The 12,141-nt window shown below is 45.4% G+C and overlaps 1 protein-coding gene across 1 annotated transcript in view; it reads right to left on the bottom strand.

The window, feature by feature from the left end:
* The window catches only part of LOC127585472 (dynein axonemal light chain 4-like), a 31,297-nt gene extending 19,827 nt beyond the window's left edge, over nt 1-11,470 (bottom strand). Inside the window, exon 1 of the mRNA XM_052042947.1 lies at nt 11,295-11,470. The gene's annotated coding sequence lies outside the window, so the exon portion shown is untranslated. The remainder of the gene's footprint in view (nt 1-11,294) is intronic.
* Between the last annotated feature and the right edge of the window lie 671 nt (nt 11,471-12,141).

The following is a 12,141-nucleotide window of genomic DNA, read 5'->3' as shown; positions in this document are numbered from 1 at the left end:
GCAGTTCAGTGGATGCAGAAGATTTCGAAGTTATGAGCGAGAATAGCCAGCTGATTTGGTTCTGGGATCATGGAGACCACTAAATATCGTAGTCATAAATTCACACAGATGCAGCACAGAAACAGCCCTTAGCTAACCAAACATCAAGCACCTGTTCTTACACTGACCCTACCTTAACCCAAAGCATTTCTGATAACTCTTCTCATAGTTTTGAGAAGGAGGCCATTCAGCCCATTGAGTGTATGCTGGCTCTCAGAGCAATCTAATCAATCCCATACCCCCTCTTATTTCCCTGTAACCTTTTATCTCACATGCCCAACAATTCTCTGTTGATTCTGTGACTACCTGTATTGTGGAGGGTTGTGGCTGTCACTTGACAACACTGCCCCTACCTGATCGGATGACAGCCTTGTCCCTACCTGATCGGAAGACACACCACTGCCAATCAAGGTTTGGCCCCACCCCACCCATCAGCGCACATCTGGCCATTGGCCATTTTAAATTACCTAGGCTGGACCCCCCATCCCTCCAGCACTATAAAGAGTGCCCCATGTGCTTGGCTTGGCCTCTTTGTCTCTGAGGGATTCACCCTGCTTCGCTCCAGGCTGAGCATTGTGAAACGGCGCTGGAGAAATCATTGGTGAGGTGTGCACTGTTAAAAAGGGTTGGGGACATCTTAGTTAGTATCCCTGGTACCATAGAGCTGTGCCTGCACTGAGTCAAAGGGTGGCAGGTTTCGTATTGTTTTTCCTTGATTGTCTGTACCTAGTTCTGTGTGTGTGTGTGTGTGTGTGTGTGTGTGTGTGTGTGTGTGTGTGTGTATTCTAACCCTGTTGCAATTTTCCCACGTTCGCTATAAACAGTGCACGCGTGTGTGTGTTGTTCCCATTACCCTTTCCCTGAGTTTGTCTTTTGTAAATAAATCATTTATCTCTAAGACTGTGCTCAGAGTCCTTGCCTCTGAGACCTCGAACCTGTTTTACAACACTACCCCCTACACGAGGGGTAATTTATATGATTTACTAACCTGCACGTCTTTGGGGTGTGGGAGAAGACTGGAGCACCCAAAGGAAACCCACACAGTCACAGGGAGAACGTGCAAACTCCACACAAACAGTACTGGAAATCAGGATTGAACGTGGTCACTGGCACCATGAGGCAGCAGCAATAATTGCTGTTTAATTATGTTGATTGTTACGTAAAAGCTCCTGAGAAACATGGATTGTTGTTGAATCACTGTAAAGTTTCAGGAAATACTGGACTATTATTTTATATTACAAGTTTGATGGGGCAGACAGATGTCAGGAATTGTAATGATTGGATTTTAATTGACTTATGACTGGTGCCAAGCTTCCTGTTTCCTGAGCCTTAATCATGACAAAAAAGGACTTCTCAGTCTGGGTATTGGAATCAGTTGAAAGACCCTTGACTTGTGTTATTCTTTTCCAAGCAGCTAATGTGACCCATAATTTGTCTGAAGGGTTTATAATCTGAAAGTCTAGGCTCCAAAGGCAACAGTTATTAGAAAGAAGTGAACAATTTCCCAGAATTCCATTACTGATCCACATAATTCCACACTAGGAGCAGGAGTACATGATTTAGCCCCTCGATCTTGCTTCCATTCCCATCCCCTCCCTTTCAATTAGCTGATTTGTGCCTTGCTCCCATCCCCCATGCTGCTTTCCATAATTCTTAGTACTGTTACCTAACAAAAATCCTTCCATCCCAATTTGCCCTTTCTTAGGCCATCCCTTGGGATCCAGGGTGACTTGTTTCCATTCCGGTTCTGGGGCAAGGCCAATATGCAAACCATGGTCAGTCTGTGAGGTGGTGTGCTCCTGCCACCATGTACACAGGGTTTCTGTGTGTTCCCAACACATGGACTTGAGGTTCTCAACACCATCCCAAATGCTTCTTCTTCAATCTGAGTCACCATAGACCAGGCATTCCCTGGAGTTGGTGAGGACATACCATTTCTTTTTTAAGGAGTCTTTGAGCACATCCTTGACTTCTTTCCCTCTGTCCACCTGGTATTTCTTCCCATGACGGAGCTTGGAATAGTCCATAAGACCATAAGATATAGGAGTAGAATCAGGCCATTCGGTCCATTGAGTCTGCTCCACCATTCAATCATGGCTGATTATTTTTTCAACCCCATTTTCTCACCTTCTCCCTGTAACCCTTCACCCATTTACCAATCAAGAACCTATCAATCTCTGCCTTAAATACACCCATGACAGCCTCCACGGCCCTCTGTGGCAACAAATTCCACAGATTCACCACCCTCTAGCTGAAGAAATTCCTCCTCACCTCAGTTCTCTCAAAGTCAACCAAAGACATCCCTTTATTCTGAGGCTGTGCCCTCGGAGCCTAGACTCCCCTACTAATGGAAACATCCTCTCCATGTCCACTCTATCCAGGCCTTTCAGTATCCAGTAGGTCTCAATGAGATCCCCCCCCCCCCCCCCCCCCCAATCCTTCTGAACTCCATTGAGTACAGACCCAAAGTCATCAAATGCTCCTCATACGTTAAGCCTTTCATTCTTGGGATAATTCTTGTGAACCTCCTCTGGACCCAGGAGCAGCACATCTTTCCTTAGATATGGGGCACAAAATTGCTCACAATATTCCAAATGCGGTCTGATCAATGCCTTATAAAGCCTCAGCAGTACATTTGGCGTAGAATGTCCATCTTGGGTATCAGGGAGACAAATTACATGGCTTGCCAATGGAGCCGACTAAGATTAATTAGGGCCTTAATGCTGGAGATGTTGGCTTGGGATAGAATAGACATTGGTTTGATTATCTTTCCAATAACTTTGGAGGATTTTGCTGAAAAAGTGTTGGTAGTATCTTTTAAGTGCCTTGTGGTGCCTGTTGAAGGTAGGGCAGATGTGGGAAAGATATAGGAAGGCAGGGATCACTGCTGCCTGTAAACCGTGAGTTTTGTGTCAGGTCTGAAGTCTTGACCTTCAAACACACTTTTCCTGAGTGAACCATAGGCAATGCTGTCGCATCGAAAGCCATGGTGAACTGCATCACTGAAATCTCCCTTTGTCTAGAGGTATTATGGTGACTATAAACTGGAACTAAGTTCACCGGAACCGCAGTAACTTAATTGCAGTCTGGTACACAAGGATAGCAGGTGGTGAAGAGATACCAAGAGAGAAGAACAGGCAAAGGTTCATTAAATCTCTTCCACAGTTTAATTTCCATTGCATTCTTCCTACCTTGACCCTAAGTTATGATTTCTATACTGCTGTTCAGTCAGGAAGCTGCCTAGTTCCCTCGTGAAATTCCAGCACCACTTGAGGGATGGCGTTTGTTGTATTGCCTTTAAATTGATTCCTGGGTTGCTTCGTGCAGTGATGCAGCAAGCTTTAAGAATTTGATTTTTTTTAACGGTTATGTATTGTCTCTTCATTTAAGTGTGGTAAAATATTGATCAGTATAGCTGAATAATGAAATGGTGAGTGCGTTTGTGTGTGTGTGCGCATGCTCAAGGAGTGAGGCTGGGGGTTTGGTGGGGTGGGGGAGAAGGGTGCTTTAAATTACACAGGACCTCAGCTGTAAACTTTAGCTACGAGATGAAATTGGATATGCCACTTCAGCCGAAAATGAAAGCCAAATTTCCTTTGTGGCCAAGCTGACAGAGAGACTCTGAGTAATGGCACAAGGAGTGATCTCTTTATAGCCCTTTATTTTAAGTCCACTGCTTAAATAAGTATTTTTAAACATGACTAAGATTAATACCACTTTCAGCTCGAGTTTCCATTTTACAAGACGAAAAGTCACAGAGGCACTGTAGAAAGCGAACCATGGATTTACAAGAATTATGCCAGTTTACAATCATAAGAGACTCCACTTCCTTTCGGAGAGGTGGTCAGAGCAGTGTTTTTTTTAAGGTTATGGTGGTATTCTTTCCCAGGGATTGATAAGAACGTAGAATTCACTTCCCCTGGGAGTGATGGAACAGCACGTCAGAGATACATATAAGAGGAAGTTGGGTGGACATGTGACAGGAGATAAAAATATAAAGCTGGGATAAAAAACCAGGCTGCTGGAGGAATGCAGCAGGTCAGGCAGCATCAGCATTTTGGGTCGAGACCCTTCATTTGGGTTCATATGAAAGGTCTCGACCTAAAACGTCGATTATCCATTTCCCTCCACAGATGCTGCCTGACCGGCTGAGTTCCTCCAGCAACTTGTTTATTTGCTCCAGGTACCAGCACCTGCCGTCTCTTGTGCCTCCATGAAGAATAAAGGATGGTGGAAGGAGGTTGCTGTGGTGCATGAGCACTAGAATGGGCCACCTTGGCTGAACGGCTTGGTTCTGTGCCGGAGATTTGGTGTCATCCTATAATTCAGATAATTGGCTCCAAGGAGCTACTCAGCCTATGATGTGTCAGTAACTAAGTGTTCAACTTTGGCTCTAGGTACATTTGCTTCCTCTTACACTTACAGATGCATTGTCTAGTTGGTTTCCCTGATTGAGTCATTATTATTTAACTAAATAAAGACAAGTCAAAGCATCTGCATGCACAAATGTGAAAATATTACCCGTATTCAGCAGATGTGGAGAGGGATTGTCAAGATATTTCAGAAGGACCATTAAAAATAATGAAGGACTTTTTTCTCTGGAGTTAATAGAACTGCTTCCACAGCTAAAAAGTTTGGTACCCGGAGGAAGCAAATTTGTGGTCATTGACAGTGCAGAATTGAAAATAAATCATTTCCTTCAGCAAGTTTAAAAAAAAGCAAAAAGCTTCAGTTGCCAGAAATCTGAAATAAAAACAGAAAACACCAGAGATATTCAGCAAGGTGGGCAGTTTCATAACTGCAAGGACCGGGGTTCAATCCGGATCTCAGGAGCGGTTTGTGTGGAGTTTGCACACTCTCTATCCACGTGGGTTTCCTTCAGGTGCTCCGGTTTAACATCACAAAGATGTGCTGGTAGTTTAACTGGCTACTGTATATTACCCATTGGTGTGAGTAAATGGCAAAGCAATCAAAAGAAAGTTGATGAGCACATGAGAGAGAAGTTGCAGGAGTACAGAGAAATAAGAGGGGGAACAGGACTGAGGGGCTTATCCTACTTGAAGTCAGCACAAATCCAGTGGGCGGAATGGCCTCCCTCTGTGTCATAATACATGTAAGGGAGAGAAACAATGTTATTTTAAATTCTGGTGGTGTTGTCCACTTGAACCATTAAATGTCCCTCCCTCTCTCCCTCCCTCTCTCCCTCCCTCTCTCCCTCCCTCTCTCCCTCCCTCTCTCCCTCCCTCTCTCCCTCCCTCTCTCCCTCCCTCTCTCCCTCCCTCTCTCCCTCCCTCTCTCCCTCCCTCTCTCCCTCCCTCTCTCCCTCCCTCTCTCTATCCCTCCACAGATGCAGGTTATTTCCAGCACCTCCTGTTTTAATACCATGCAGCAAATTGGTGCACTTGGAACAAACTGCCCGAAAAGACAGTGGAAGTTGATTCAGAAGGAACTTCAACAAGGGAATTTGATAAATACTTGAAGGGGAAAAAGATGGAGGACCCTGGGGACACAATAACAAGGCATGGGACAACAGGAGAGCTCTCCTGAAAGGCTGGATTGGACACAATGGGCTGAATTCTAAGTGATAAGAGTCTTCAGGAAGCATGTGAGGGATGAAGCAAGAGAAAGAGATGGTGAAGCCTGGTGGGAGAGGGCTCATATGGAGCAGAAACACCAGCATGAAGCTTGTTGAACTGTGTGGGCTATCACTGTATCTCAATGTAATCTAATCCAGTGATCACCATGTGGTCACCCCACAATCCCAGCCCCTCAGATACAAATCCCCCTCCTTCACCGGTTGTATACTGCAGACAATCTGCTTCTAAGAAGGGAGAGGAATTATGCAGGTAAAGCAAAGCAACAGGAACAGGCTGTGCTTGACTTGGATGAAAAAGTTGCATTGGTAACTGATGCATCATTAGGATGAAGGTGTGGGGTTAGTCAGCTGTGATGAGGTACCTGCTTTAGCTTTCCCTCTGTAAGTAGCAACCTTTCTTCTTCTGTTAGGAAGCTGCATTTTCAGGGACTTCATCACATGGACTGAGGTTGATGCTCGCTGCAGTGTTGAGGGAGTACTGCACTGTCAGAGGGACAGTAGTGAGGGAGTGCCACAGTGTCGGAGGGGCAGTACTGAGGGAGTGCCGCACTGTCGGAGGGGTAGTACTGAGGGAGTGCCGCACTGTCAGAGGGGCAGTAGTGAGGGAGTGCCGCACTGTCAGAGGGGCAGTAGTGAGGGAGTGCCACAGTGTCGGAGGGGCAGTAGTGACGGAGTGCCTCACTGTCAGAGGGGCAGTACTGAGGGAGTGCCCATTATCAGAGGGGCTTTACTGAGGGAGCACTGCTCTGTCAGACGGGCAGAGAGGTTGTACTGCCAGAAGTTAAACATTGCACTGATGGATGCATTTAGAAGAGCTCAGAAATGCAATGACCCAGCAAGGGAGATAAAATAGACATGGAGAGTCCTGAGAAGCAGTGACATTAATTAAATATTAGGTGAATCCAGATAAAGGATAAAGATGCACAGTGCCAACAGTGGGGACAGATGCAAGAGGAGGACGGGCTATTTGGATACAATACTTTTACCTAGCCTCCCAGTGAAAGAACCTGGGGCAATTCATCCTTACACAGTCTGTAGATGAGTAAAATTCCACATGATATTCGGAGATTTGAATAGGTAAAGCAGTTTGTAATCCATCAATATACAGCAATGTTTTATTCTCTGTTTGTTGCAAACAAAGATTAAATGCCTGTCTTCTGAAGTCATAATTGCTTCAAGATCCATATTACATGAAATTTGATCATTAAGCTCTTTCTCAAACCAGTGAGACTGACAGGCAAAGATATAACCATAAAACAGCTTGAAGCTGTATGTGAGCATTTTTAATGAGATTCCATTTGAGTTGCTTCTGACAGATTGGAAGTTTTGACATTTCAGGATTCTCAAATTTGATTCATTGGCTTGGATTCTCAGCTGAGTTGCAGAGTTGCTCGAGCTTCATTTCAGCTCAGCCTCTGGTCTAATGGGCTTCTGCAACAATGAGCTAATAAAGCTTCTTTTGTGTAGCAAAAACGTTCCAGTTTACTTCACAGGAGGGTGACCAGACAAAAACATTGACCCCGAGCCATGTGCAAAGATATCAGGGCTGGTGACCAATCACCCAATGAATAATTAAGAGGAATTTTGAAGGACTGAAGAGTGGTGGATTGTTTAAGTCTGGGGATGATAAGAGGCTAACGTGAGAGGAGAGCAGAGTCAGACAGGCAGAACTGAGGGAGGAGGTTAGAGAGAGAGGGAGGGGTGCATCCATAGAGGGATTTTAAAGCAAGATTGAGATTTTTTTAAATCAAGGAGTCAGCACACAAAGGAGTAATGGTTGAATAGGAACCGTGCAGGAGTTGGAACAGGGAGTTTAAAAAGTGTCGCTTGAGACTACAGGTACCTTGGAGGAATTAGAGAACAGGGAAGGAAGTTGTGTGCTGGCCTCTCTCCTTCCTAGACCCACAGCACCAAGAATGCACAGTGGTCATTCATTAGCATCACGTGTGGGATCATGGTGTGCAAGATGGAGGAATTGTTCAGACCATTTGTTGACAGAGAGAATGACTAAACTTGCATTGGTAGCACCCCTCTTACCAGGCTGAGGTGCTTTGCAGAACCTGATTGTCCCACGCACCGCTACTGTGTTTACGCACAGCAAGATCCCACAGAGTAATTTATCTCTGATTGGGGCTTTATTCATGCTTGGGACGCTGGCACAATTCGCGTTTGCTCCCCTCCTCCAGTTGGTTCACTGGCCCAAGGAGGGTGGATAAGAGATGGCCAAAACTGGTGTAGGGTGAATCGCGTGCCACTCAGGAGAAGGATGGCATATTTCCTTCCCGTTATCAATCAGGAATGTTTCCAAGGATTCAGTAGCCTCACTTTTACTTTTACAGACACTATTGGTTTATTTTTAGTCTGTATTCTCGCACTGCCCTTGGTAGGATTTGAACTCAATCTTCTGATCTTGAAGCCCGTATCATAACCACTGTCCCCAACACAATCATAGAATCCAAAGCAGAACAGTCGTGAATGGTAATTTGAGGAAATGAGCCTGCAACAGTGCTGCACTTCCGCAACCGACATATAAACTGTTCGCTCAAATCCCACAGTGAGCCTGAATCCATTGCTGAAGGAGTCATTCACGCAGCTGTGAGCTTTAAAGCTTGCTGCTTCACTTTGATGGCTCATCTTTGATGCAATCTGACAGTGACTCACATTTGCAAATTGGAAGTGAGATCCAAGCAGCAGAGATTATCAGTCACAAATGTGCTTAGCTGGAATCCATTTGCACTATGACAAGCTGGATGCTGTTGCTTCATTGTAATTAAAGGGCACTTCTCTTGGGTTCCTTTTGTGGTCAAGTATGTGACAGAGGTTGGAACAGCTTGAATCGCCCACACATTATCAAAGTCCCAGTGCAGGTCTGTTAAGGGTTAGGTACATAGATGTACACTGTCCTGTCAAACACTCCCAGGGCAGCGATACTATGTTAGATAGAGTGAAAATTCCATCACACTGACCTCTCGAAAAAACTCCAGTCAGGGACAACATGAGTTGGATGCATAGAAAAGCTCCCCCTACACTATCCTGTCAAATATTTCCCATCTAGGGACAGCATGAATTTGACACAGCTTCCCCTACACTGTCCTGTCAAACATTCCCAGGGAAAACACTCCTGATTACAGTGGAGTTTGGAGGGAAGTTATGTCTTTGAAAAGGCGGAGCTTTTCCTTTTTTGAATTTGCCAGGAAACTACCATTTCTACTCAGGTCATCAGCAAGGAGGTGAGCCAAAGGCTGGGAACAGGCAAAATCCCTGGACCTTTCATAGGATTGCATCTTTGAACATGATGGGAACTTGCAAAGTGTTGAGTCCATTCTATCTAAATTACTGTATCATGGCAAATTCTCTGGGAAACCTCATGTTCCTAATCATGTGCAAAGCTTAATAAATCTGGTAAAGAGTAGTTTGTTTAAAGTTAGTGTGCGGCCTAGCTACTAGAGGTGTTGATAGTAAGAGGAAGGAGTGGCTTCATTTTCTACCAATTCTTCTGGTGTGGGAGAGGGAAAAGAAGAATTATAGTGAAAGCCAAGAGAAAAACATCATTTTTTTTAACTGAGGTGGGTCTGAGCATCAAAGGACATTTGTATCACATAGAGAGTCTGAAGAGACTGGAAGATCTGAAGGTGGGACTGCCTCTTATTTATAGGGCGACTGTCTCTCACACGGCCGGTACACAGACAACCTCCCTTCCCACCCCAGCTGCCTGGCACTCGAGAGCTGGAGCTGCCTGGCTGAAGAAAGGTTAGCATCGTTTTGAACTGTGTCCCTCAAGAAAGTGGGAGTATGCCTAGGCAGATACAACTGCCTCGGGTAAAGTCATCTCCTTACTAACAGAAAGTGGAAAAACTGTGTTAAGGTGCTCATTAAAATCTCAAACCACTGAGCTGGAGGCAGCCCTCTTGCTTCTCTCTCACTGTGCAGTCACTTCTGCTGCCATGTTGCCATTTAAGTCAATCACCAGTACATCTGGTGTCATGAGTAATGCCCACTCCAACATGACATCAGAGCGACAAACAATCTGCTGGAGGAACTCAGCGGGTCAAGCAGCATCTGTTGGGGGGGGGGGGGGGAAGGGACTGCCCATGTTTTGGGTTGAAGCCCTGCATCGGGGCACCAAAGGCTTCATGTAAGAGCAATGGCCAAGGTTATTGGCCCTCTCAGCCATTGCTGCAGCTTCTAAACTACACAGGAAGATGGCACAGTGGTGCAGCTGGTAGTGCTGCTGCCTCACAGCTCCAGCGACCCGGGTTCAGTCCTGACCAGCCTGCATGGGGTTTGCACATTCTCCCTCTGGCTACATTTGTTTCCTCCAGGTGCTCTGGTTTCCTCCTACATCCCAAAAAATGTGCAGGTCGGTGGCTTAATTGGACATGATAAACTGCCCCAAGTCAGTAGATGAGAGGTAAAACCTGGGAAGCAGTTGATGGGAACATGGGGAGAGTAAAATGGGATCAGTGTAAAAATGGATGACCCAGACTCAATGGGCTGAAGGGCCTGGTTCTGTGCTGTATGACAATCCATGACTAAGGCTTTTTTATTCCCCTGAGGATCCCTCAGGCAGTGTCCCTGGCTCCAAACGAGCGGATCACCGTGGTTGGGACCTTGCTACCAGCGGATCTTTCACATTCTCCAAGTCCATGCCTCAAGTTCCTGGAGCACTTCTACTCCAGTGTAGAAGGGGTCAGGTGGTTAGGGGTCCTTGCTGACATTGTGCTCCAGGGTCTGGTCATTCATGGTGGAAATCATTGTACAGTGGTAGATTACACAGAGCTCACAAAACCCTCAGTAAATTAGTCCATTCTGGCAGTTTCTTTGTCAGTGTGCCTCACTCACTGCCTGGGATATTCACACCATTTCACTCCTTATATACAGACAGTCCTTGGGGCCAAGGACAACTTACCATGGTGAAGAGTGGAAGATGCTGTTCATGATCTACTTTAATACGCAATGGCTTTTGCACACTGAGTTATGGGGAAAGGAAATCAGAGTGGGAAGAATTAGAGAGGCCTTTGATGAAGAGGTCCAGGAACAATGGGCCTCCTATGCTGTACAATTCTGTGACAAGCACGTGAGAGAGATGGGACTAGCCCAGTTAGGGTCAGATGGAGGAGACTTATGTGGAGCTTATATATTGTCGCAAACCAGTTCATGGGACATGAATGGTCCTGCTCTAATGGCCCCTGAACTGAGAAACTTGTTGAATCAATAAGGAGTTGATCAAGTTTTCTTTCCGAAGGACATTAGTTTCTATGACTGTCCAGCAGTTTCACAGTCAACATGCCATTGATCTTTACTGTGATTATTTCCATTTTAAGAACACAGTACATTTCCCCTTTAAGAAAGTTTGCAGCAGCAAGGGTAATAAAGAAGTAGGCATATCTTCATCTTACCTGGACAGCAATGTGTGTGCTTAATCACAAATATAGGAGTGAACATGTCAGAGTTTTAATCAGTGCCACTGACGCTAGCTTTATGTTGCTGAGTTAATTTACTTGAGTTAAAATTTCCCAGCTGCATTCTTTGGATTCAAACTCACATATCAGATCAATATTCAGGCCTCTAGGTATGAGCCTAGTAACATAACCACCATGCTATTGTGTCTTTAACGATCTATGTCTGCTGTCTCCAGGATGTAAAATTCAGCACTTACCATATAAATAGAGCTATTTTCCAGAGATCCTTTCTCAGCCGTTCTCATCAATCAAAAAACAAACTGCTGGAAGAACTCGGCAGGTCAGGCAGCATCCGTGGAGGGAAATGGACTGTCGACTTTCGGGTCGAGACTCCATCTCAGTCTAGATGAAGGGTCTTGACCCAAAATGTCAACTGCCCATTTCCTTCCACAGATGCTGCCTGACCTGCTGAGTTCCTCCAGCAGTTTGTTCTTTGCTCCAGATTCCAGCATCTGCAGTCCCTTGTGTCTCCGTTTCCCTTCAATCAGCCTGTCGAAATAAATCCTTTTCTTAACTGAATGCTATGCAATAAATGAAGAGCAGCATCAGTTGGCATCAAGCCATTAGACTGACTACCACAGGCTGTAGGAAATATTAGAGCCCACCAAAACCATAACCTTTGGAAATTCTGACAGAGGGCATATTGTGTGGATGTCATAGAGTCATGGAGAGATACAGCACAGAAACTTTGGCCTATTGAGTCAGCACTGATTACTCTAATCCTACACTAATCCCATTCTTTAATTCTCCCAACACTTCCATCAACTCCCCCCCAGCTTCCATCATTCACCTACACACTCAGAACAATTCACAATGGCCAATTATCCTACCAACCTGGCATATATCTGGGATGTGGAAGGAAACTGGACCACCCGGAGGAAACCCAGGCGGTCACAGGGAGAACATTCAACCTTCACGCTCAGACAGCGCCCAAGGTCAGGATAGAATGCACGTCTCTGGCGCTCTGAGGCAGCAACTCCACCAGCCAAGCCAGTGTGCCACCCTTTATTTACCCATAGTTCCCAGTTATTTATCACCTTTAGT

The sequence above is a fragment of the Pristis pectinata genome, chromosome 33, assembly GCF_009764475.1.
Source record: "Pristis pectinata isolate sPriPec2 chromosome 33, sPriPec2.1.pri, whole genome shotgun sequence".
Taxonomy (NCBI): Eukaryota; Metazoa; Chordata; class Chondrichthyes; order Rhinopristiformes; family Pristidae; genus Pristis; species Pristis pectinata.
This window is presented reverse-complemented; position numbering and strand designations above follow the sequence as displayed.